The following is a 23355-nucleotide window of genomic DNA, read 5'->3' as shown; positions in this document are numbered from 1 at the left end:
CTAATAAAACAAAGTAAAGGAAATAAAAAAATATATGGCCTTGCAGTAGTTGTAAAGCAAGACATGTAGTACAGACAGATTATTAATGATATATAGCACATATGTGCTACTTTAAAGCATTTCCTAAACTGAAAGATGGAAAAATAAGACCAGAAATGTACATTTGTAAAGACAAGTGTAATAGAGCATCATAAATTACTTCCTTACATATGTTTGAAAATAAAGTATATAATCAATATTGATTTTAATTTGTATTGTTTGTTGCTGGTGGTAGAACACAGTAAGTGCTAAAAAGTGCACTAACAAGACTTCCTCATCTATCTTTATTTCAGTCCCACTACCAAATTGTACAGCTATAATAAGCAGAAAAAACAATGGGAAATTGATACAGAAACAACAACAACAATACAATAAAAGAACTTTATAGTGAAAGGAAAAGAAGACTATTTACCCACCTCTGAAAATCCAGACTCACAAAGAAAAAATCCAGAAAGGAGAAAACTCCAGAAAAAAAAAAAAAAAAAGAAAAAAAAACCCCACCACCAGTCCCTTAAATGGGGTCTAAGAGAGGTGGAGCCAGGCTCCACCCCTTCCAATTGCACAGGTGAATTGCCAGGTCCTTTCCTCAAGTGAACAATTAGTGGTTCAGGCTGTGACTCAAAAGGTCTTGTACATCGTCAATGACATTTAAGAGACTTGTTGTGAATGCCAATAAGCAACTCCCTTGTTACTTGTTTAATCTGGTCAGAATAGAATAGTCACTCATCAAATAAAAAGGGATCTGATCAGTCTTGCTTAAAAAAACAAAACAAAACAAAAAACGAAACAGAAAGCAATGTTCTCAGGGAGAAAAACTGTTCTCACTCTGAAATCTTTAGAGTTAACTTTCTTCTTCATAGCAGCATAGAAATTCTGCTACTATCATGATGCAACAAGGTTAACCATGATATAGTAACATCACTGCGTTATAGAATACTAAAGCAGGCCCATACTTCTCATTTATCTGTAAGAGTCTAATCAAATTGGAAATAACCTCTACAGCGTGAGGTAGTAGTGCAAATGTTAAATCACAGCTTGAAGCAGTGATTGAGTACCTGATGGGAAGGCAGGGCCAATCAAGTGAAGCTCAGGTGTTTGCAATGCACTGAGTGACCGGAAGGGTTCGAGCTAGGATCCACCCCTTCCCAGACCTCATTTAAGGGTTGGCAGCAGCATCATTGGTATTTTGTTGGTGATCCTTATGTTTTTCATATTTTCTAGGGGTAAGTGAGTTCTTTTTTATGTTTTTGAGTCTTTGGTTGCTACGTTTGGGTTTATTCTTAAAGTCTAGGTTGTTGTTGCTGTGCTTTTCATTGTGTTGTAAAAGTGAAGACACTTTTTTCTGTTTTTGTTGAGAGAACCTACACAGTGTAGTTCAGTCAAAGTCTGTGTGATTTACTGTAAAATCAAATCCTAGAGGTTTACTATATTGAAATAAATAAGATGATACTTTTGTTGCAGTTGTTGAGTATACTGAATGTGGTTTCTTTTGTTGGATGAGAAACAAGGTTTAAGTATTATTATTATTATGCTTATAAAGTAGTATGATTACTTATGTAGGTCAAAGTTAATTTAAAGCTATAACATTTACCAGAAGAAATATAGGAAAGCTCTGTAACGTGTTTGGAACATTATGTAAGTATGTATGTGAAGTTGTTTATAAAAAATAAGTTAAGAATGAAAGATCTTTTATTGTTACTTGCATTGTGTATTTGAGTACCTATTTCATTTGGTTTCTGTTGTGTGCATCAGGTGCAATGATTGTAAGGAGTTCTCAAAACAGCAGCTTTGTGTTTACTATTCCACACATAATAATTTAGGTGAGTTTTAAGTGGAACTTGATGTTTTTTGAAGAGCAGACAAGAGTTGTTCCATAGCATGATAGGGATGACTGAAACTGTTTAAAGTAGCTGTTCTTTACAGACATTTTTAAATGCTGCAAAAAGGTGTCTGGTTTGAGATGGATAAGTTATTGAATAGCTTTTGTATGATGTAACAGTGTTCTTACTTGCAAAATAGATCTTATATAGCTACGAAACTTCTCAATTTTTATCATGCTGAAATTATTAGCTGCACTTTCAATGATTTCAGCCAATTAGAATGGGAAGGAAATCTTATGTCCAGATAAGACTTCTTAATGTTTCCTGCTAGAATGATGGCTTACTTAAAAATTGTATCATTAAAGGACTGTACCTGTTTCTAGGTTTTGCTTGTTACTACTTTTTCATTATTGAAGAATTCTCATTTAATTCATTAGACTAAAGCTGAAAGGAAATGTTGAACCAGTCAGTAAGATCTTTTTACAGCTATGGAAAGCGGTGTAAGTTCAGTAAAACCTTTCCTGGTATAGTCAGAGACATAGGCAGTAACAGCACAACGTATATTTCCTTCAAAAGATATTGAAGGCTTTTTTTCTGCCACATATGGAGTTAAACTGAAAACGGCTTTGTCTGATATATGCTTAAAGTCATGACACTGTACTCATTGAAGGATAGACTACAATAAAGAAAGATAAATTTGCTAAATGTAGTTCTTATGTAATAGCTTTCTAGGGAGAAGAAAAGCTCTTTAAGTGCTACAGCTAGCATCTTAAATACACAATTTATGTTTCCACAGCTACTTAATCAAGAAAACTTCTTTGAGAAAGGTATGATGTTCTAGAAACTTTGCATATCTTCAAATGTTAATCAATAATAGAAACATAACAATGGAGTATTTTGTCTGAAAATAGCCTATTTGAGGGTGTCTTTGCATATCGTGTTAGAAATCAGATCACTTCTTTTACTCATCGATTTCCAGTAGTTTAAAGCATGTTATACCCATATAGACAGATGCAATGTGGAAATACACTTTCATGTGCAAACAGACAGCAGCATGATGTTTTTTGTCTGTAAAATTTAAGCACTGGGTTAAAGATGCATTTAATTGGTCACCAAGGGAGTTCTATTGGTTATTTGGTTGTTTTTGAAATGTTGGTCAAAATATTGCCCCAGGTATTCCTTTTCAGGCATTTTTTTTGTTCTGCTCTTGTCTTGGCAAGCTGAGTCTACTAGAATTGTTTTAATTTTGGTACTTTGTCGCCTTAATATGTCCTATATTAATTCAGGAAAGCAAGGACTGAATGGATGCTGGAAGTCATTTTTGATGACTGAATGATAAATTACACATCTTATTCCAGAAACTAATGAAGTGTTTGCTTTGCCGGTGTCAAATCTTGCAGAGTGATTTGCTTTGGAAGTCCAATATTTTCTGCTTGAAGCCTTTAGCATCTCACTAGCGCCCTGCAGATTGATGGCATTAAAAGCTTAGGAACTAAACAGTTGCTATCAGGCACATGCTTGCCTGGGTTCTATTATCCCATTCTCAGTTTGATCAGGTTCCACAATACACACATTAAGATTTCATAGCTATTTCATTACTAAATGACACCTCACATATTTGCTTTTCCAAGCCAATATCAGGAAGGCAGGTATTATGTGCTTGTAAGCTTCAACAGCGCTGACTGTAGCAAAAGCACTTATCTCCCCAATTCCCCTCCTTTCATTCCCCCAACAAGATCATAACATCTCCAGTTGTTTTTAGGCTGTTGTGTTGGATGGCATTATATATCTCAGCTATATGTGGCAGAGATCTAAGGATGGTGGGGAAATGCCCTGAGGCAGGTTTCAAGATGAAGAGAGACTACTGGGCTGCAACTCTGAATGTCACAGAAAATGAAGGCAGTAGAGCAAGGTAATTACCTTCCTTTTATTTAAGTTTTTTAAAAAGAAAAAAATAATTTCAACTCCTTTGCATTACTTGGATACCTTGCGAAGACTTATGGCTGTCAAAAAAGCAATTTAGAGTGAGAAAGGACTGTGCTTGTCAATGTGTTTGTAATGAAGCCTTGTAGTAGATAATTCAAAGAGATTACAACCCAATCTGCAGTTGTGCAGCTATTTCATATTTTGCTTTAAAAATGTATAAATATTAAAACTGTGTGGAAGCATAAGGAACATTCTAATGACCAATTTTGGTTATTGCTTATCTCTGTTTTAGAGGAGTTCTCTGGTTTCTCACTAAGATAATGTTGAAAATCCGTACTTTAACTATGGAAAAACAGATGGTAGCTTTTTTTAGGAAAGAAGAGGAATTTTCATTTTCAGGGTCAAAACAGATGTAGCATGTAGGAGCTGTAGAGTTAAATGAAAAATTGTGGAGCAAAGGGCATGGTAGCTAGTGCTTTGTGAATTGGATGTACTTTCAGTGTGTGCAAAACATTTAATTTCACATTGCATTGTGGAAAAACGCTGTGCTATATATTTCTCCTGTTTGCTGCCTTCCCAGAAGTGCTTGCTTCTATTCAAGTTTGTATTTATAGCTGCTAACTGAACAGCAGTTAGAGAAAAAAGGAATATCCTAGGTACTATTTGAGGTCTTAAGTAAAACACTTCTACAAAAGAAGTATAAAAGTAAGTCAGAACTTAAGTTTTTATAACTTGTTCTAGTCTCTAGATGTTGATGGTCATCCATATTGTCCAAGGGAAAAACTATTTACTGTTAATTTGTCTTTAAACTTTTCTAGCAAATTCCTTTGATGCTTCCCCAAAATTGGAAGGAACCATATTTTAAAAATACAAGTCCTGTAATATTTTCGTTTCTTAAAGATGAGTGCCAGCATGTATTTTTTGAAACAACTTCAAAATGATTCCAAGCTTCTGGTTGGCTTTTCCCAAAGTTATCTTGCTTTTTCTGAGTAAAGACTACATGTAAAATGAGACTTAGTAGAAGTTTATTCATTTTTACCAAAGAATAAAAGCCTGATCCATGACATACACTGAATTCTTCAGTCACAGCTTGAAGCTAAAAAGCTTAGTCCACACAATTAATTGTGGTGCTTATATAGTCTAACAATTTACATTTGTGACTTAATTATTGGGCAAGGAAGAATGGATTTTTTTCCCCCCTTGTAAATAAAAATGTCAGTCTCAATTAGGTTTTACCTTGCATTGTGAATTGATAGTAATATCACTGCTAAAACTAGTATTTTACTTTATACGATTGGGCTGGAAATAAATTAGAAGATAACTGAATTCTACATGCTTTCAAGTCTGTAGATAAGTGTCTGCATACACAGCCTTGATAAAAACGCTCAAAGAGTTTGAGAAGTCTACCAGTGATAACAGAGGTGAAGATGGGAAAAAGTTAAGAAAAGACAGCTGAAGTGATGTTTATCAGCTCCGTTCTTAAAGAAGGGGCAAACCTCAGCTAAAGACTGGTAGCTAGCCATAAAGCCATGTATCTAAGTTGGATCAGAGGAAGACTTTCACTACTTATTCCCTGACAGACTTGTCAAGTGAGTGGTTTACTTGATCCTGATGGGGTCAGGATTTGCCCACAGGAAGCTTTAACTATTTCTGGAAAGTGTATTCCATTATTAACTTAATTTTCAGACAGTTACAAGAAGAATAGGATTTCTTGAATAGTTATATGCTTACCCTGTAGTAGGATTTGAGTTCATGTGTGTTTACTGTTTTAGTTAAATAGCATTTATTCTTGTCATCTGAAGTACCTTTGTTTTATGACCTTTTTCTATTTCTCCCACCTTCCCTCTTTTTATTATCTGAGCCCTGGACCAGCTCTAACCAAACATTATCACTGAAAATACCTTTTAGCTACTGTAAGCGTAAATAACTCAAAAGTCTGAGGCGGCAGATAGCAGAAACATCAAATAAACTGTTAGTTGAACCACATTACAAGAAAATTCATTGAAAAGACTGTGTAGGATATCCATATGGTATATCAGGTTTCAAGATTTAAGCTGCTCATAAAGAATTTCATCTAAATTGTAATTGAAACTAAGGCAGAAAAAGAGTGGTTGTAACATATGAAGGGGAAAAACAACACAGATCAGGCTCTCGGGAAAAGCAGTGTGTTAGAGGACACAAGCAATGTGTCACATTAATACTCATGTTCTGGCAAGTGACTTTTCTTTGTAATATGTTTTCTTTTTTCCAGTTAACTATAGTAAGTATCAAGCTCTCTGGAAGTCCACAAAACATTCCCCATACCTTCCTCATCCATGTTCTTCTTCAAGGGAAACTTTTCTTCAGAAAGAACAAAAATTACTAAACAAAAAGGCTGAGAATCATTCAATTAATATGCCACGGGAGGATCACACAGAACTAAGATGGATTGCATTTTGACTGTTTTGACTGGAATATCTCACTGGCTGAAAATGTTTGTGTGAGATGAATTCAGACTCTTCTGAATACATTTATGATAGCTGGCTGTTCTTCTAACCTATGGAAATACTATGATTTCTTTCTATAGAGAAATAATTGAAGACAGGTGGTGATTCTTGCCAAATGCGTAAGTTTCAAAAATAGAAAAGCAAAAACATTTAATTCTGTAAGAAAAATCTGCCCTGGAAATTTATTTATCTACAGCTAATTTAACTTTTTTCTTTTCAATCTTGTGCATTTGATATTAGTGATCTGAGTGTTCACATGTTATCTTGAACTACTCTGATATTCTGTGAAAACATCAGGATTTCTTTTGGGACTATAACATACTGTCATTTTCATCAGTTTTCTCCAGTTGCTCTTGTATTTTTCACCAGGGCTCTTGCTTAGAATTACAGCTGTCAAGAAACTACCTGGAGAGCAGAGAATAGAGGAGGTTTTGTTTCGTAAGACTACAGAATCATAGAACCCTTGGAGTTAAGAGGGATCTTTGAAGGTCATGTCGTCTAACTCCCCCATAGTGAACATGGATACCACAACTAGATCATTTTGCCTGGAGCCTAATCAAGCCTTGCCTTTGAAGTCTCCAAGCTCAGGACATCCACCCCATCTCTGGGCAACCTGTGCCAGTGCCTCATCACCCTTGATGTAGAAGATTTTTTCCTTCTACCCAATCCAAGTCTACCCCTTCATGCTTGAAACCGTTTCCCCTTATTTTATCACAACAGTTTCTGATTTAAAGAAAAATCTTGGCACTGCTCCTACTTTGTTCACATCGATGCAATTTCTAAACCTTCAGTATTAATCACATTTCTATTTCGTTGAAGTTACACAGAAAAAAATTCAAAGATGTGAGCAGGAATCACACCTGTATCCAGAATAAAATGACTGTATTTGGTTTTGTTTTGCTCAGAATTGGAGCTATTCCACCTCTGCTCAGCAGTTACCTTTGTTTTGAAATTCAGGGTAAAAACCCATGTTGAACAATGGATGAAAAAAAAACCCACAATCTGGAATGTAAGATTGTGAAATAGGTTATAAAGGCATTAATATTCTCCTTGGAGATCAAGAAAATTCTGTGAATTATTACACACCTTGAGCAATATCCTTGAAATCGGAGGGTAATTGAAAGGAAACAATTTCTTGTTTGTTTTCTTTTTTTTTTTTAAGTATACTTTCTAGAGCATAGGAATGCAGCAAAGAATACATTTTTTTCCTCCACTATTGTAGATTGGTTTTGACTTTTTCCACTAGGATAAGCAGATATGAAATGCAGCTAATGCTTGCTCTGAAAGGGATAGCTCAAAAACTGAAAGAAAAATTTTACTGGCTCCAAACTTTCTTTGTAATGACATGATGTAAGTCTTACAAGGAACAGTTGTAACCATGAATGAAAAACTTATTTCAGATTAATAAGTATCAGTAGTATATGTACCAATGGGTAAATCATCAATTAATTATTGAGTCAAAACAGCTCACATGCTGAATTCCTGTGTTTTTTGTCTGGTGTGTAAGAAGGTAGAATGTTTTTTTTTCCCCCTGTCATGAATTTGATACAGAAATAGCACGTTAAGATTTCAGTTACTTGTTGTAATGTGCCTGACAGATTGATAGATTTTATTTTGTTATAATCAGGTAAGATTTCAGGTGAAATAGGCATGAGGATGATCTTGTTTTGGTGTCGTGTGCCTACTAACACTACTTCTCCCAGGCTACTGAGGTTAATTAATAGATTAGTAAGTATCTTCAAAGCGTAATGAAAATTCTCAGCAAGGAGGCAATTAAAGTACCTTGTGAACCTCCAGAGGCGGGTGAACAACCTGTACTTAAATTGCTTAGCAGCTGGGTGATGGTGCCTATGAGTGAACAGACAAATGAGGTGTTTTTCCTTGTATTAATTAGGTTAATAACATGTAAAGGACTTCCACTTTATTGACTTGATGTAAACTGCTTTCTTCAGGTTTTCCTGCCTAGACAGAAAACAAGGAATGATTGAGAGGAACTGTTGTTCTTTAGGTTTTCAGTTGTTCAATATGATATGTAATGGGAACCACCCCTTATGAAGGATCATTAAAAAAGGGTAGGAAAGCCTCTGAAGAATATCTGCAATCCAGTTAACTGAGCAGATAATTTGATGTGGTTATCTTCGGGTCTCTTGTAGCATTCCATCATCTTTCTGAGCTGTTTGCAGAAAATTGACCTGCACTTGAGTATGCTTAATTTATCTGAGGACTTTCCTAAAGGAGAAAAAGCCAGCTTACCTACTAATGATATGAAAATAAGATAAAAGGGCTTGAAAAGGAGCTCAAGTGATGGGTTAGCATTTTAATTCTAGGCAACATTTCCTGTGCTCATCTTGGAAGTGTTTTGCAGTAGTACTTGGGATTTTGGTGTTTGCCTGCTTGATAGACAGTTACTGATCTAGGAAATTGAAGTGCTGAGTGCTTTCACAGTAAGACTAACATGAAACTTCATATTGAAGAACTGGCCTGCAATTCTGCTTTTCAGAAATACATTAAACAACGTAGTGGGATTTCTCTGAATGTGTAAACTGTCTCCCTATTTCTTGATCTCTTCAAGTTTTGAGTGTACTGTAACTAGTAGAAAATCTATTGAACAGGACACAAAGAGGTGAATCATTTGAGATATTGTATTGAGACGTTTTTTAGGCTGTATAACCATGATTTGAAATTAACATAGCAGTTACAGCTTTGTATTTGCATGGAATATATGGAAAAAAAACCTACTTCAAGAAATGCGTAATAGTGTATGCAATTTGTATGCAAATTTACAGCACATTTCTGCTTAAGGTAAATGTGTGGCTTCTATCAGTTTTGCAGCAGTGGAAGTGTTATTCAAATTAGAGTTTGTATGCAGCGCAGTTGGCTTTCCAGGCATTCTCAGTTTGTTCTGCAGTCCTGTAATGAAAAGCAAGGGCCATGACCTCACCAATGCTTTGGAACTTTCTGAAATATTTTAATATGTTCTGTGCTCTGAGGCTAAGAAATAGTAGATACTGATGTTGTTAAATATACTGACTTCCTCCTGTTGCTAAGTTAGAGAAGAGAGACCTTTTTTCTGCAGGCAATTTCCTCCCCGTGTTTCCTTTAAGTGAAGTTTTTACCTGGTTTCCATTTTGAAACACAGCAAGAATGTGACTTAGTGTATCTGTTTGGATTTTCAAGACAGTCAAATGTAATCACAAAATATTTTATGCTTATCTTTAATTACACTGTGTAATTATATATTATGATATACCACCAATTGGTGTGTATGTATGTTGGTGTGTGTATATAATAGTATTAATATGTATATTAATAATGCTGAAAAATCAGCTGAGGTGTGAAACTGGTACGTTAATTTCTTAATCTGCTCTGAATAGTTTGTTTTAATAATGTGATGTGATATATGTTCTCAACTTGGCATAGGACTGGGAAGGCAGGTGTGTCTCCAGACTGCATGCACATCTAGAAAGGTTTTTTTTTGTTTTATTTTTTTATTTAGTTTTTGTCTGTTTTAAGTGTGTGTGTTTATATATGTACACACACAGCTTCTAGGGTTCAGTGCAAATGAAGACTTGTCTGAACACAGAGGTGAATGACAGCCTCATTATTTAAAGCCTGTTCAAGACAAACTTTATTATAATGGGAATACATATTCTGCTGTAAAGTTCGTGTCCCAGTTAGTAAGGAATACTAAGATAATGTGATAGAATATTACTAGTCATTTCACTGTTTCTGTTGTGGTCTGAAGTCAGGTTTAGTCTTAAAGGTCAGTGTTCCATGCCTAGTTTCAATCAGCAGCTATCTTTCCCAGCTCTTGGAATTAGTGTTTTACCCAGTACAGGAGAACAATTAGGACAGGGTTTGAACTGATGATTGGGCACTTGATAAAGGGCTGTGTCTTGCCCAGGAAGCACAGGCAGATTGTTTGCACCTATGCTTCCCACCTTATCAGAATGTGTAGACCCAGGATGGATGCACTTGGAGCTCTTTTGAGGGCCAGCCACTGAAGGGTAAGCATCTCTTGGACCTGGGCTGCTTCTTGTGAAGAGGTGCTGCGTAGCCAGAGAAGCCCATCACCAAGTGGGTGAGGTTCATTCTCCTTTCTTTGTATGGTTGTTGACCTACCTGCAAATACTTTGCTTGGTATTGCCAAGAACCTTTTAGAAGCAATGTCAATTCTTTATAAGCATAATATCCAGTAAACTTAATCTAAAATCCAATGTAATATAGTCTGTTAACTTTAAAACTCTTCAGATTATTTTTATAAATATATCCAAGTATGATTATTTTCTTCCTCACGTCTCTATCGCTTTGTCCTTTCTTGTGAATGGCTATGTGGTATGAATTTAAAAGCAGGAAGAGTCTGCCAATTTGCTTTGTCTTCTCTGAACAGGAATAGCCTTCAACAGGAGATTTGCTGATTATTATTTGAATGCAAGCCAAGTCACAGCGGGGAAAAAAAAAATCTAGTTAAAATTTAGTGATTACTACTTTTCAACATGTACACTCTGCCTTAAGGATAGAATACGTTTTTTTGAGAACCAAGTTTCTAACAGAAGCCTATGATTTTGATTTTTGTCAGAATGGTCCCAATTCTGCTCGTGTCAGATGTTCCTACAACACTGCTGTCTGGCAACTGTGTTTGTTTCATACAACAAACTAGCATTTTTCATTCCCAAGGATCAATATGAACTACTTGGTTCTTTGTAGAATTTTTTATAAAGTATTCCTAACCAAGGGCTTCAAAGTACCTCTAATTTAAACTGCTGACTTGCAACTGTGGCTGTTTTTACTCTGGAATTTTTCCTTTTTCTAACTAAATATTTTTGTAGCAAAGTAAATCTGTTCTTTTTGGAAACAGCTGTTGAAACTTTCAGTTCTGTGCAGTTTGTCTCTTTTGCTATATTTTAGTTAAATCTTCAAAGTTTCTTTTGGAAATGAATACACAAACCTAAGCACTTTTTGTGATGGTTATTCATATAAACTTTCTTCAAACCTGAATCATTAAAGTCACTCTTATTTATGTTCTTTTTTCCCCTATTATTGTTTTTAGAATGTTTTTTTTTCTTGCCATATGAGAAAAATAAACAGGCAACAGAACCTCTATGTTCTGCTCTTCATATGCTGAACACATGCAGCCTTTATGCACTGTGACTGGGAAGTAAAATCCAGCTGGTATTGATTTCAATAAGGAGATGTTAATCAAACATCCTATTTTAATAGAATTGCAAAAGAACGCTCCCAATTGCATTGACACTGAAGATGTCTCCAAAACTGTGAAACTGTAATGTGAAAGCAAAAAGAGCTGTGCTTTTGTGAATACATTTAAATGCATAAACTTTGCAAAATCCAATGTTTCTTGGCATTTGGTAGCATAACAAGTTTCAAGAGGAAGAGTTGGGCAGTGGTATGTGATACAGGCTGAGGTCTTGTGTACGTGCTGTAAGTTTTAGCTTCACCCATACTACTATTTTTGTTGTGAAAATCACACCAACCTACAATATTTCTGCTCTCTGATGCGCTCTTATTTTTTAAGGTCACAGTCTGAAAAAGTCAAGAGTACACTAAAATGTAGTTGGCGGGGAAGGAACTTCAGAGAGCAGCAAATAGCCAGGTAGAGACTAAGCATCATTTCCTATCTCCTCAGTATCTGATTCAGAAACCTAACTCAGAACAATGTGAAAAAATGGTTTGCATGTGGCATAAAAAGTAAGGCCAGTACAAGGAAAAGTATTAAGAGCAGGCATGTTATTTGACTGGGGTGGGTTAACAGTCTTCTCTCATAGTTCTCTCATATTTTTATAATCATATGGGTTAATGTCTCTCTATCACACAAATTCATTTTGCTGCTGAGGCTCTGTTAAATTCTCTCAGTACAAACTCAGTGCGTAACCTGTGAGGACATTAAGCACCACAGGTTGAAAATCCAGTTGCTTTTGTCATTTCCCCTCTTTGTGTATCTGCTACTGCACTTAAAATTGCCTTTCTCTTCACACCAGTTCTTCCCAAAGTCTCTCAACTGTCCTCTCCAACTTTTTCATATACACTTCAGTAAGTTATTTGTATACACCCTTATCTTAGGATTACATGGTGTTAATAGACTGCATTTGTTGCTGGCAGCATGGTTTCAACCATATGCTTTCATTTTTTTTCCTCACCAGCTGTGAAAAAAGGCAAGAGGGCTTCCTTTATGCTATCTGCTAGTACACAGTATAAACATATTTCAGGCTCCAGCAATGCAATCAAACACAGCTACAAGGAACTGAAAAGAAGGGATGTTGATTTGCTTCCTGTTCCTAACTAACCAAGGTTCTTTGGTTGTTCTTTGTTTTTTTTTCCCAGATATTCATGTATGTGAGGTCACCAGTGTTTAAATGTGCCACTCACCACCTCACTGAGCTCACACTGACAGTTTTGTCTCCAAAAATATTCACTGAATGTCAATGTTAATAGATGCCATTTTGTCCACGAAGAAGAATTCAGTGACAAACCTTTGCTTCATATGCACTTGAGTCAATTCTGTCAGACTGCCCATCTGTTGCCATCTGTCATATGGCAACAAAACTTAATGGCATGTTGGTGGTATAGTTTAATGTCTACTTCCATACCACCATCTTTCTCTGACATCTTGGCCCAATGTAGTAAGACAGGCATTACTTTCAGAACAGACCTCTTATTTTAAGAAGTTTTGTTTATTTTCTAAACTCAAAGTAATTAAGTACCTTCATGAGTTAATTTTGTTGAGTTAAACTTTTGAATTAAATCATTCCTCTAGTTCTGTAGAACTAGAAGATGATGTACCTGAAATTCTTATAGTTCTTTCTTTATGAAATATTTCAGTTTCCTGGTAGACTTGAATTTCTTTGCACTGAAATTTAACTGATGTGAGTTTGTTTTCAGAAAGGAGTACAGGATTTAGTCCCCAGTCTTACACTTTCCTTTATAAACTTTTCTTCTGAAGTAATGGTGTGCACTTACTGGGTTTTATTTATTAATTTTTAAGTTTCTAAAGAATGTTTTAATGTTTTCCAGTAGTAAAAATTTATTGAATGCAATCATGGCATTAATCTTCCAGTATAACCCTAACTTGTTTGAAGTGAACACTGAGACACAGCAATTCTAAGGGGGCTATAGGTAAAAAAATCTTTTAAGATGTCAACAGAGGGAAAAGTTAGAATGCAAGAACTACCCACTCTTACGATTCAAAAGCTCCACACGTCTAAGGTTTTAAGTTCCAAACATGAGAACAGAAATGCCTCCATGCCTTTCTAGTGGAAACTTACAGCAAGAAACACTTCAGTTGTGTGTTGGTCAGAGAAGGTAAGCCAGCATTCCTTGGGCTGTGTCACAAAGAATGATCTAAGTTCAAGGATATTGCCAAAAACAGTAGTTTTCTTTGTGAAGGAAATAGTTATTCCATAGTACAACATGATTCCACTGTATAAATATTTCAACCCCCAGTTGTTTTAAGAGCTCCTGTGATCTTCATCTTCTGTGCCTCTTATTCAGTTTCTCTCTCACTTGCAGTTTTCTCCACTTACTTGTTCTAACTGATTATTCTTAAATTGTACCCTCAAATAGCTAGCTGAGAAATTAAAAATGAACCCTGTATTTCCAGGTTTCTCTTAAAAATGTATATATACTTAAGTTTATTAACAAATTATCAAGAGGCCTTAAAAACAACTCAGCTAGTATAAGTAAAAGTGAGGAATCAAGTGGCTAAGTGTGAATGAGGAAAGTTATCCTTGAAAAGCTTTTTGCATTCAAATTACCAAAAGAAAATGGTGTGATTCCTTCGTGTTTTTCACAATTGGTTGGTTTTGGGTTTTTCTGTTGGTTTTTTTTTTGTTTTTGTTTCTTTTTTGCAGCTAAGGAGGGTTTGCTGAGAGAGCTTTACTAACATTCATATATTAAAAAAGTATCCATGTGGTACCTATTTTAGCACTATTTACTGTATCTAATCTCAAGTGTGCAATACTTTTATCTGAAGAGCAGTACTGATTCAAGGCTGGTGCTTTATGTAACCATTAAGCTGGCATTTGGCTATTAACACATTTAGTCTGTGTTGTACCCTTACTTCTTGGCACACTGGTTTTCAAGCTGTAGTATTTCTGTGTTGCAGGCCATTTTTTTTTTTTTTTTTTTAAGAGACTCCATCTTGTGCACTCAGGCATGTACAAAGTGGAAGTTGTTAATGCTCTTCAGTGTCTCCTGCATAAGCAGAGAACAAAATGAGGTCTGATTATCCAGAGGATACTTGAGAGTTAAACCAACATGAACTTGATTTTAGACAAAACCATGATACTTTCAAAATGGAGGTAGTGGGCTGACAAGTTAAGACTTGGGAACCACTGAAGTTCTTTAACTGCATGGTTGTGGAATGAAGATCCCTGCCTGTTATTTCATCTCAGGCATAACCTTAAGCATGTTTTAAGGTACTTTTTGGTGTTGTGCTTTTTTTTTTTTTTTCCCCTAGTAAGTGTAGAAGTGTATGAATCTCTACTTGAAATAGTTACTGGGTACTGGGTAACAGTTTTCTTTATCTTATCATGCACAAGACAGTTCTGTGCTTTCAGTGCTCATTTTCCTGTGCTTCCTGAGTAGGAGATCGTTTCATACTCCAAGGAATATTTAGTTGAAGGCCATTTGTGCTTAGAAAGGTTCCTTTTTGTGTTGTCCCAGGACAAGATGGTTGGGCTGAAGGGGGGGAGAGGGAACAGGACAGGGGGACAAACCCAAATAGTGGTAGGAGGCTAAAAAAAGAGGAGAGGAGGTTTAGTATTTATGTTATCTGTTAGGGAATACAATAAAAAACAAACAAAAACAAAGCTATCTGTGATAATTAAAGTGGGAAATAAAAATGGAAAAATATACTTAACTGGTTTTAGGTATGAGTGATAAAATTTTTAGATAAAATGAAGTAAACTATAGAAAAGTTAATGGCTAAGAATGATTTTGGAAATATTTTAAGTCAGAAACAGGGAAATTATTAGGGAAAATCATCCAGGAAAATATTGAGAAAGTGAACTTGTAGGAAAGCTAATTTATATCTGGTGACATTGATACATGAGTGTACTACTCTAGAAAGCATGCTTTATCTTCCTTGAGTTCTAAAAGAGAGACTGCAGTGGGCTGGTTGGAGGTTTTCTGGGGGCATTATTAGCCTTCTGTTGCTAATACTGGTTACATACTAAAGTTAATTGATGTGCCACACTGGAATGCTACTTCCTGAATATGGAAGTCTTCCATGTTCTAAATATCAAAAGTTGGAAGCTTCTGAAAGGATGTTTTCTTTCAGGGTGAGCTAAGGAACTTGCAATAGTTCATTAAGAAATTGCATTAACTATTTTTTTTTAATGGTTTTTGCTTAGGCATTAAAAGAAAAATGACTTCCCAAATAACTTTTTTTAGCAGCAGAGGAGTTATCTTGCCATTTAATTTCAAGTGGAAAGTTTTATAGGGTCCAGAGACACGATGGGAAACTTAATAGGAAGACCGAGGTGATTTAGAGAAGGGAGTAACAAGACAGGAAGAAAAGATAAGAGTTCTTCACCTATTGGGAGTATGTAAGAAATAGGCAGTTGGAAAAAAATCTCACGTAGCTTTATGTTGAGGTTCAAGGAGATACTTTAAAAAAATAAAAACCAATAATAATCATAGCTGGATTATGACAACATAAGTTTCTGGTTCTTGCAAGATGCTGTAAAAGCAACTTGTCAGTCTATTTGTAGGCTGGAAATAAAACATATCAGTTCACAACTTTTAGTAGAAAGATTGAAACTATGAAAGACTTGGCAACAGATGGACTTTGGACTCATGCTGCTTCTAATTCAATTGGTTGAATTCCTGAAAGTGAAGTCTGAGCCATTGCAGCTGGTAAGAAGGGACGCATCTGAGTCTACTCAATTGCTGTAATATCCAAAATGTAGAGGAGAAAACACACAAAGGCCTGCAAATTTGAGAGTGGGATATCTCTGTTTCAGAAAGAGAATAAAAGAAAATATAGCCAACAAAAAGACATATATAAGAAAATGTAAACTATTCAGTATTTATTTTGGAAGATGGGAAGATGATGCTAAAACAAGAAGGAAGCAATTCAGAAAAAAAACCTGAATGATGAATTTCAGACATCTGTGTATGTATTTCATGCATGGTTTCTATTAAGACTTCACACTGATTTTGTTCTTATTTCTCATGAATCTCAATGTATTTTGCTAAAATACATGTAAGAAGCATTGTCATCATCCTAACTCTGGGTTAATTAAAGTTATTCCCTTTTATGATTTTGGAGGTGATCCTGATTATTAGGTGAGGAATAAAGAAAAGGAAACAATGCTCAATTGTTTATTTTGTTTCCACAGCTGAAGCACACATTAAAAAATTTAAGTGACAGCTAGGAATTAGATTGGTAGCAAAGTAAATACTGTTTGTAGGTGACCTTCTTCCCAGTTTTGGATCAGATAGTTCAGTTGGCTGAGATATTTAGCTTGAACAAATTCCATGTGCTGTTTCTTGGACAAATTTAACATGCTATTTCTTGTTTACTGACAAAGATGGAATGAATCAGTTACCTAGACGTTTAGAAATTGACTCCAGTCATGTAGAAATCTGAACTGTTTGTTTCTCACATGTAAGGATCAATTTGGTAACTGATACCAGAAGGTGTTGGGATGCAAAAAGGAAATATACTGGCTAGGTAATAGCTAGTAAGAAAAAGGTAGTTGGAGAAATATCCTGACATAGAAAATCAATGACTGAATTATTTCTAATATCATTGTCAAAAATCCAAGTAAATCAAAAGGAAATTTTTTCCCTCTCCTTGCAAAAGTGAGGCTACAAAATGTTCAGAACAGGTTATCCTTCTATTTGGCTACAGCTACCTGAGGTTTTGGTACAGCTACACTATATTACGCTTTCTTCCACAAAATGCTGCATTACCATAGTTCAGTGAACTGTGCTCCTTACTCAAACTATAAGCACCTGTGACTTGTTTGAGTAATATAGTTACATTATCAACCAGCATGGAATAGAATGGTTATTACTTTCAAAGGGATGCTTAGGCTCCATTTGAAATGTGCTTAATGTTAAATAGTCACCAGGGGAATGTAGGAGTAGAGAATGAAGTCAGAGTTCATCTCAAACAAACTTTTATTTAAGTATTATAATGCTGCCTTGTCAATAGCAATTCTTAAAAATTCTTAAAGTTTCAAGAAAAGCATTGCATTCCTTGTAATTCCATGTAAGTGTAAAATGGCATCTTGTGAAAACTCACTTAGGCCTTTTTCTCTTCTGATTTCATGTTAGCTTAAAGGAACAGTTGTTTTTAGTTACACACGTGGTCAAAATTAGATGAAATGTTTATTCTTTTAACTTACTGTGCTTCTGTAAAGCAATACAATATAGAACATCATTAAGCGCAGAACTGTAACTGCCGTTCTGTCAGGTGAAGCCAGTTTTTACCTCACCATCTGAAGCAAGTAGATAGCTCTGACCAAGTGACTATAAAAAAGTAACAGTAATCAAATGTATAGGACTGCTGAAGGTACGACTGTAAAAGACCAAGGTTTAGTTTTTAAGACTGTCAAGTACAAGACAGACAATGCGTGTGGTTAAGAAGGTTCAATATGGTTTCTGTCACGAGTGGATTTTTAGGAGTGTTTTAATGTTGTACAGACTGTTTATGTTCCTTGTGCCTAATCCTTTATTTTCTGTAGTGCAGAACTGCATAACAGATGAGATGACTTTCACCTGCAGTGTCAAAGTACATTTATAAGCTGTTTATAAGATGAGCAGTTTCTCATCCAAAAGTGGGAAACAGATTGTTATCCGTTAAAAGAAGAAAATGGTAATTATGTGAGATACATACCAAGAAGACTGGAAAGTTTTACCTACTTGGCAGGGAATAACTGAAAGCTCTCATGGTCTGATAGCCAGAGAAATATGTGACCTTCTGTCCAATGAAAGCTCTTAAACTTAGGAATATATTCATAAATCACAAATATCAACTGTCAAGATGTAATTTTATATTCTGTTCTAACTCCTGCAATTCAAGCATAATGCCATAGAAGCTTATAGGAAAACATGGAAGTTAATTCAAATATCTGGAGAAGTTTGTTCCAAGTCTCTATTTGCAGATGCTGACTCAAGAATTCATTTCAATTACAAGGTGATGTTCTTCTATCTGTTAAGACGCTAGACAGTTTTGAAAACTGATGTCCATAGGTAGTACAGATGCTACAGCAATCATTTTTTTTTATTCTCTTAAAGAAGCTAATTACACAGTCAGTTTTTAGGTCTTATTGTTCTATGTTCAGCATTTCAAATAATTTCTTAATAGTTTTCTGCTGCTCTTGAAAGGATAATTAACTCAAGAGGAAAACAACTAGGTATTTCTGCACTCTGGCTCTTTGCAAATTAACTTTTTTTTCATATTAGTCCTTTGGTTTTAGTGAAGATGCTCTATTGTGTCTTCGTTCTAATGTTCTGAAAAAAGAAAGTGCCTTGACTGGTTTTCTTTACTTCTCTCTTGCCTCTGTAGTTGCATGGTCTATTATCAGCTATTGTCTGTGAGAAGCTGTGTATGAGAAAACTTTGTTTTGCAAGTGTTTTGTAATAGTGGCTACAGGACCTTAAAAACACAAAATACTTCCACAAAGCTTCAGATATGCAAAGACTTATCCACTTGGGGTGGAAATTCTATGAGGGGTTGCTAAAGAGACCTTCCTCTTTAGATATATTGCTAGTAGATGGTGATTTCATGCTCAGCTTTACACTGGTCAACAGTAAATTAGTCACTATCATCACACAAACTTTAGAATTATCAGCTTCCTATTTCTATGATTTCACATGTTTTATTTTTCTCAGACTATAAATGGAGTTAAACAACTTAACTGTTGAAGACACCTGGATAAACTTCAGTAGCCTATGATACCTACAGAACTCAATAGTCTGTCTGCACTTTTTTTTCCAATAATGAAGGAAAAACATATACAACATAGCGAGGAAAAACGCTATTGTATGTATACACAATAGAAAATGTTTCACAGATGAGAGCGTGAGGGGAATCTAAGAGGAAAAAAAGCAGTCTTGGGATTTTTAACGGAGTAATCCTTCGTGTCTTTGAAGTATGACTTGATTCCCAGTTAATCTAACTAGATAAAATACTTGTCTTGTGTTCTCCCCTTGCTCCCACCCAGCTCTGTATCGGATCTTTCAAGGTATATGAGCCTCTGTCATAAGTTCTCAAATATTCTTTCCAGAGGTTTTGGTCAATTGTCAAACAAATGTAAAATTCAGGTAGCATCCTCTGTGCAGAACTGCCTTCAAGAGATCAACATCTGCTCTGATGAGCTGCGTAATTATCTTGTTAGCCAGACTATTAAGTTGATAGAAGACAAGGCAACTTCAATGTTGCCTGGTCATGCAGCCCTCTTGACGGTTGCTGTCTCTAATGCGATACACAAAAGTCACACTTGCCACTGCACTCGTCCATTGCTTTATTGACAGAGCTTTTTATCTCCTATGGATATCACCCAGACCAGTGTGGGAATGTGGCTTACCGTTATGACTTAGAAATTGTCAGTTCTCTAGTGAAGAGAGGACAAATAAGAGTGAAGTTACATATTGTACCACTAGGACAATATTAAAAGGCCTGCAAGTTAAATAAAGAGACTTGGGGCAGAATTTTCTCTGGCAATTTTTCTTCTACTATGAAAAACAAAAATAAGGCACGGTTGGTTTGCTTTCTTATTCATTCAGTGTTTCTGCAGAGTAATGCTTAGTCTAGCTCTGGCCTTTTTGAGGGGTAAGGCAACATTTAGCAGGGAGGTGAAACTTTTCAGGTTGTGTAATTAGTACAATCCCTTAGTCTTTGTTTATTCCAGTAACTATTTTCTGGTAAATCAATGCAAGCTATTAATATTGACTCCTTGATCTTGATACAGATCTAAATGAGTATGGATTCCTTTGTTTTTACTCACTGTCTGCACCTATTCATGACTGTTTGCATGATTGACATCTACTATATTATGAGAACAACAAAACAGATTCATAGAAGGTACTGGACTGCAAGTGTGTTTTTATGAATGTGATTTTGCTCTCTCAGGTGCATTTTTTTTTTTGTCTTCTATGCCTCATTCTTCCCTAATTTCTCTGCAATACTCAAGAATGGCAGCTCCAGTAATTACATGATTTTGTCTGCTTCAGGTTTTGGGGAACCTAGGCCACAGAAACTGTTAGTGTTTCATTCTTTTTTTTCTCAGAAACTTCTTAAATGAACCATGCCATTTAAAAATTAAGACCAAGACCTATGTTCTCTACAATGTCTATATATTTTTCTCTATTCCTCCTTTCATTTTTGTCATTCATTCACGTAGGTTGCTATTTTTGATGGGAAAAAATGGCAGGAGAAAAAAGAAACAACATTTTACACCCCTGATGGAGTATGCACCAAATATAAGTCGAAAATAGATGTGCTCTATGTTTCTTTCATCTGAACAAATGCAGGCAATGTCAAAAACAGCAGAGGCAGGAGAAATAAGAAGCTTCCCATGCACTATTTTTTTTCTTGTTTATAAAATCTCATTTTTAAAGAAACAAATTTGCATGCAGAAGGAGTTTGGAAATGTCTATTTCTGAAGTATACAGTCATATTGTTTTGAATGTTACAGAACTATTTAAATTAATTGTGGACAAAATCTACCTTGACTTAATTAAACACAGTTGCCTTAAGAAAATCTTGACTTCTAACTGTGTTTCTTTTAATTTTCTCTGATGAAGAACCTGCCCTTCAGAAAGTCCCCTTAACTATACTTGTTAGTTATTTTCTGAATGACCTTCAGAGTGCTTAAGATAATGTATTCCTGTAGCCAAAACATAATCAGTTTGCCTATTGTGTTCTGCTTTGCTGTTGTGAATAACCTAATGATGTTAATTAAAGTTCTAGTGAAAATCTCCTGAAGCTTAATGTTGGAAAACATAGAATATGTTAAGGAGTCTGTGACTACACACATACTTAAACATTTCTGATAGCTACATCAAAACTCTGACATTTCATCAAATAAGCTGACTGCAGCTGAGCTTATCTAATCAAAATACAATGAGTACTGGATATGTTTGATTACTTATTGGTACATATATAAAAAGCCAGGCTTGGGTATATGTTTTGAAAAGCTCAATATAAACAGATGCTCACGGGCATTGAAATGATCTGTAGTTTTGCCTACAATATCAGCAAACAAGTTGCCTTGCTCCTCAGAAGTTATACATAGAACAGTTCTTTGTATTTCCTCTATCTAACACAGCTAACAAATCAAATGGAATAGAGCAGCCTTCCTTTATTTCTCAAAAATATGGTTCTGGGTAAACTGTACCTTAATTTTTTTTCTTCCATCTTTGTAGGGAATTCATAGATTATCTTTCCTCTTATCCTTCCTGTCACTGTTCTCTACTGCCATGAGTGGACGAAGAAATGCATACAATGCTGTTGTCAGTTCCAGCAAGTTGCCAAGGAGGTGTGCATGAGCATAGCTGTCAAGAGCAACAAAAACTATTTTAGATGTTGTGTAATGAGCACTGGGGGATCAGTTGTAAACCAAGTAAATGCATCATTCTCAGACTCGCTAAGTATGCATTCTACTCTTCTAGTATTTCAGTAGAGACAGGCTTAGTAATATATTTCAGTAAATTGTTTATCCTCTCCATATGCTGAAAACAGTTCCTGGCTATTTTGTTAGCCAGGACATAATTCACAGATAAATTCCCTCCAAAGGTTTTCTGTTTTCCTTCATTTTCCTTCCTTCACTGATCTTAATATGTCTATTCATCTTTTGAAATGCATGAGATGCGTCTCTACCACAGTTGCCTCTTTGTATGCAATGATCCTTTGCAACTATTTTGCAGTCCTTTAGTTTGCATGTGCACCTGAAAGCATATAACATGTTAGAGTTTGTTTCCCTTCTGAGGGAGAACTGAACTGATGGAAAATTTCAGAAGCCTTATAATAATCTCTAGAGTAGATTAACGCACTACTAATTTGTCTCAATTCCCTGTATGCGTTTTGCAGGTTCTTTATTGAGTTTAAGAGTGAATGGAAAAGGCAGCCAGACTAATTAACTTACGTAATTTGCATCTATGCTGGTAATTACCTAGGAGTTACCGATCTAAAAAGCTGCCTGGTGTTGATTTCTATACTTCATGTTTATTCCTACACGATAACTCTGCTCTTAACAGTAAATTGCTGCCCTTGAATGTATTCTATGTGTAAGAACTAAACAACAGATCCAACAACAGAAATTGATAGCAACAAAAAAACAAGGAAACAAAACCTCCACAAGCACTGTTGCTTTGATTCCCGCGACCGTTAAGTGGCAATTCTTGACCTTTGTGTTGAGTCAAGAACGATGAAAACACTTCCAGAGTGGTGCTGTGGAAGAAGGGGGTTTGCCATGTGGATGCCCGCCTTCCCACACAGTGTGGGTCCCCTCGCTGGTTCACGCCATGACAGGGGACCCCAGCACCAAAAGGTGTGGGGCCAACAGGAATTCCTTGCTTTCTATAGAAAATACGTGGGCCTTAACTTGTATTTCCTGCAGCTGTTACGAAAACGTATTGATGCAACGCTCTAAAACACGTTTTGACAGGGATTACATGCCTCGGGCTGCACGATTCGAAGTTCATTAATCTCTACCGAAAGTCTTGCTGCAGGTTAGCCCCAAATGCGTACAGGTGCCTCCGTTAACTTCCTCTCTCGAGCACCGTTCCCTTGAGGAACTCTGAGCTACCAACTCGCATTCCCGTTTCCTCACCTCATTGCTTTTTCGGGAAAGAGGTCAGAGCTTAACAAAAACAAGCCACGCGGCCGGACGAGGCGCTGAGTTCCGAGCATCCCTCCAGCCGAGGTTACCGCTTCCCTCCTCCTGGGGCACGGCTGGCCCGCTGCCTCGTCGTCCCGGCCGTGACGCTCACAGTCAGGGACGGCGTCACCGGGCCGCTCCATCACTTCATGCTCTCCGCCGCGCCTCGTCTTCCCGCCCGCTCCCCCGCCTCGCGCCCCTTCTTCGCGCCTCGCGCCCCTTCTTCGCGCCTCG

At 36.2% G+C, this 23355-nt stretch overlaps 1 protein-coding gene across 6 annotated transcripts in view; it reads right to left on the bottom strand.

Moving 5' to 3' along the window:
- TFPI (tissue factor pathway inhibitor) overlaps positions 1-23355 on the bottom strand; it is a 211789-nt gene that overhangs the window by 187679 nt on the left and 755 nt on the right. For 4 of the 6 annotated variants that reach the window (XM_042874827.1, XM_042874831.1, XM_042874832.1 and 1 more), the window contains exon 2: positions 21640-21796. The exons of 1 other annotated variant lie outside the window; for it this stretch is intronic. The gene's annotated coding sequence lies outside the window, so the exon portion shown is untranslated. Of the gene's footprint in view, positions 1-21639; positions 21797-23073; positions 23152-23355 lie in introns of those variants that run through there. One more of the 6 variants, XM_042874828.1, reaches the window with a different exon arrangement.

This window comes from Lagopus leucura, unplaced genomic scaffold (genome assembly GCF_019238085.1).
Source record: "Lagopus leucura isolate 7727_CA_CO unplaced genomic scaffold, USGS_WTPT01 Super-Scaffold_100012, whole genome shotgun sequence".
Taxonomy (NCBI): Eukaryota; Metazoa; Chordata; class Aves; order Galliformes; family Phasianidae; genus Lagopus; species Lagopus leucura.
This window is presented reverse-complemented; position numbering and strand designations above follow the sequence as displayed.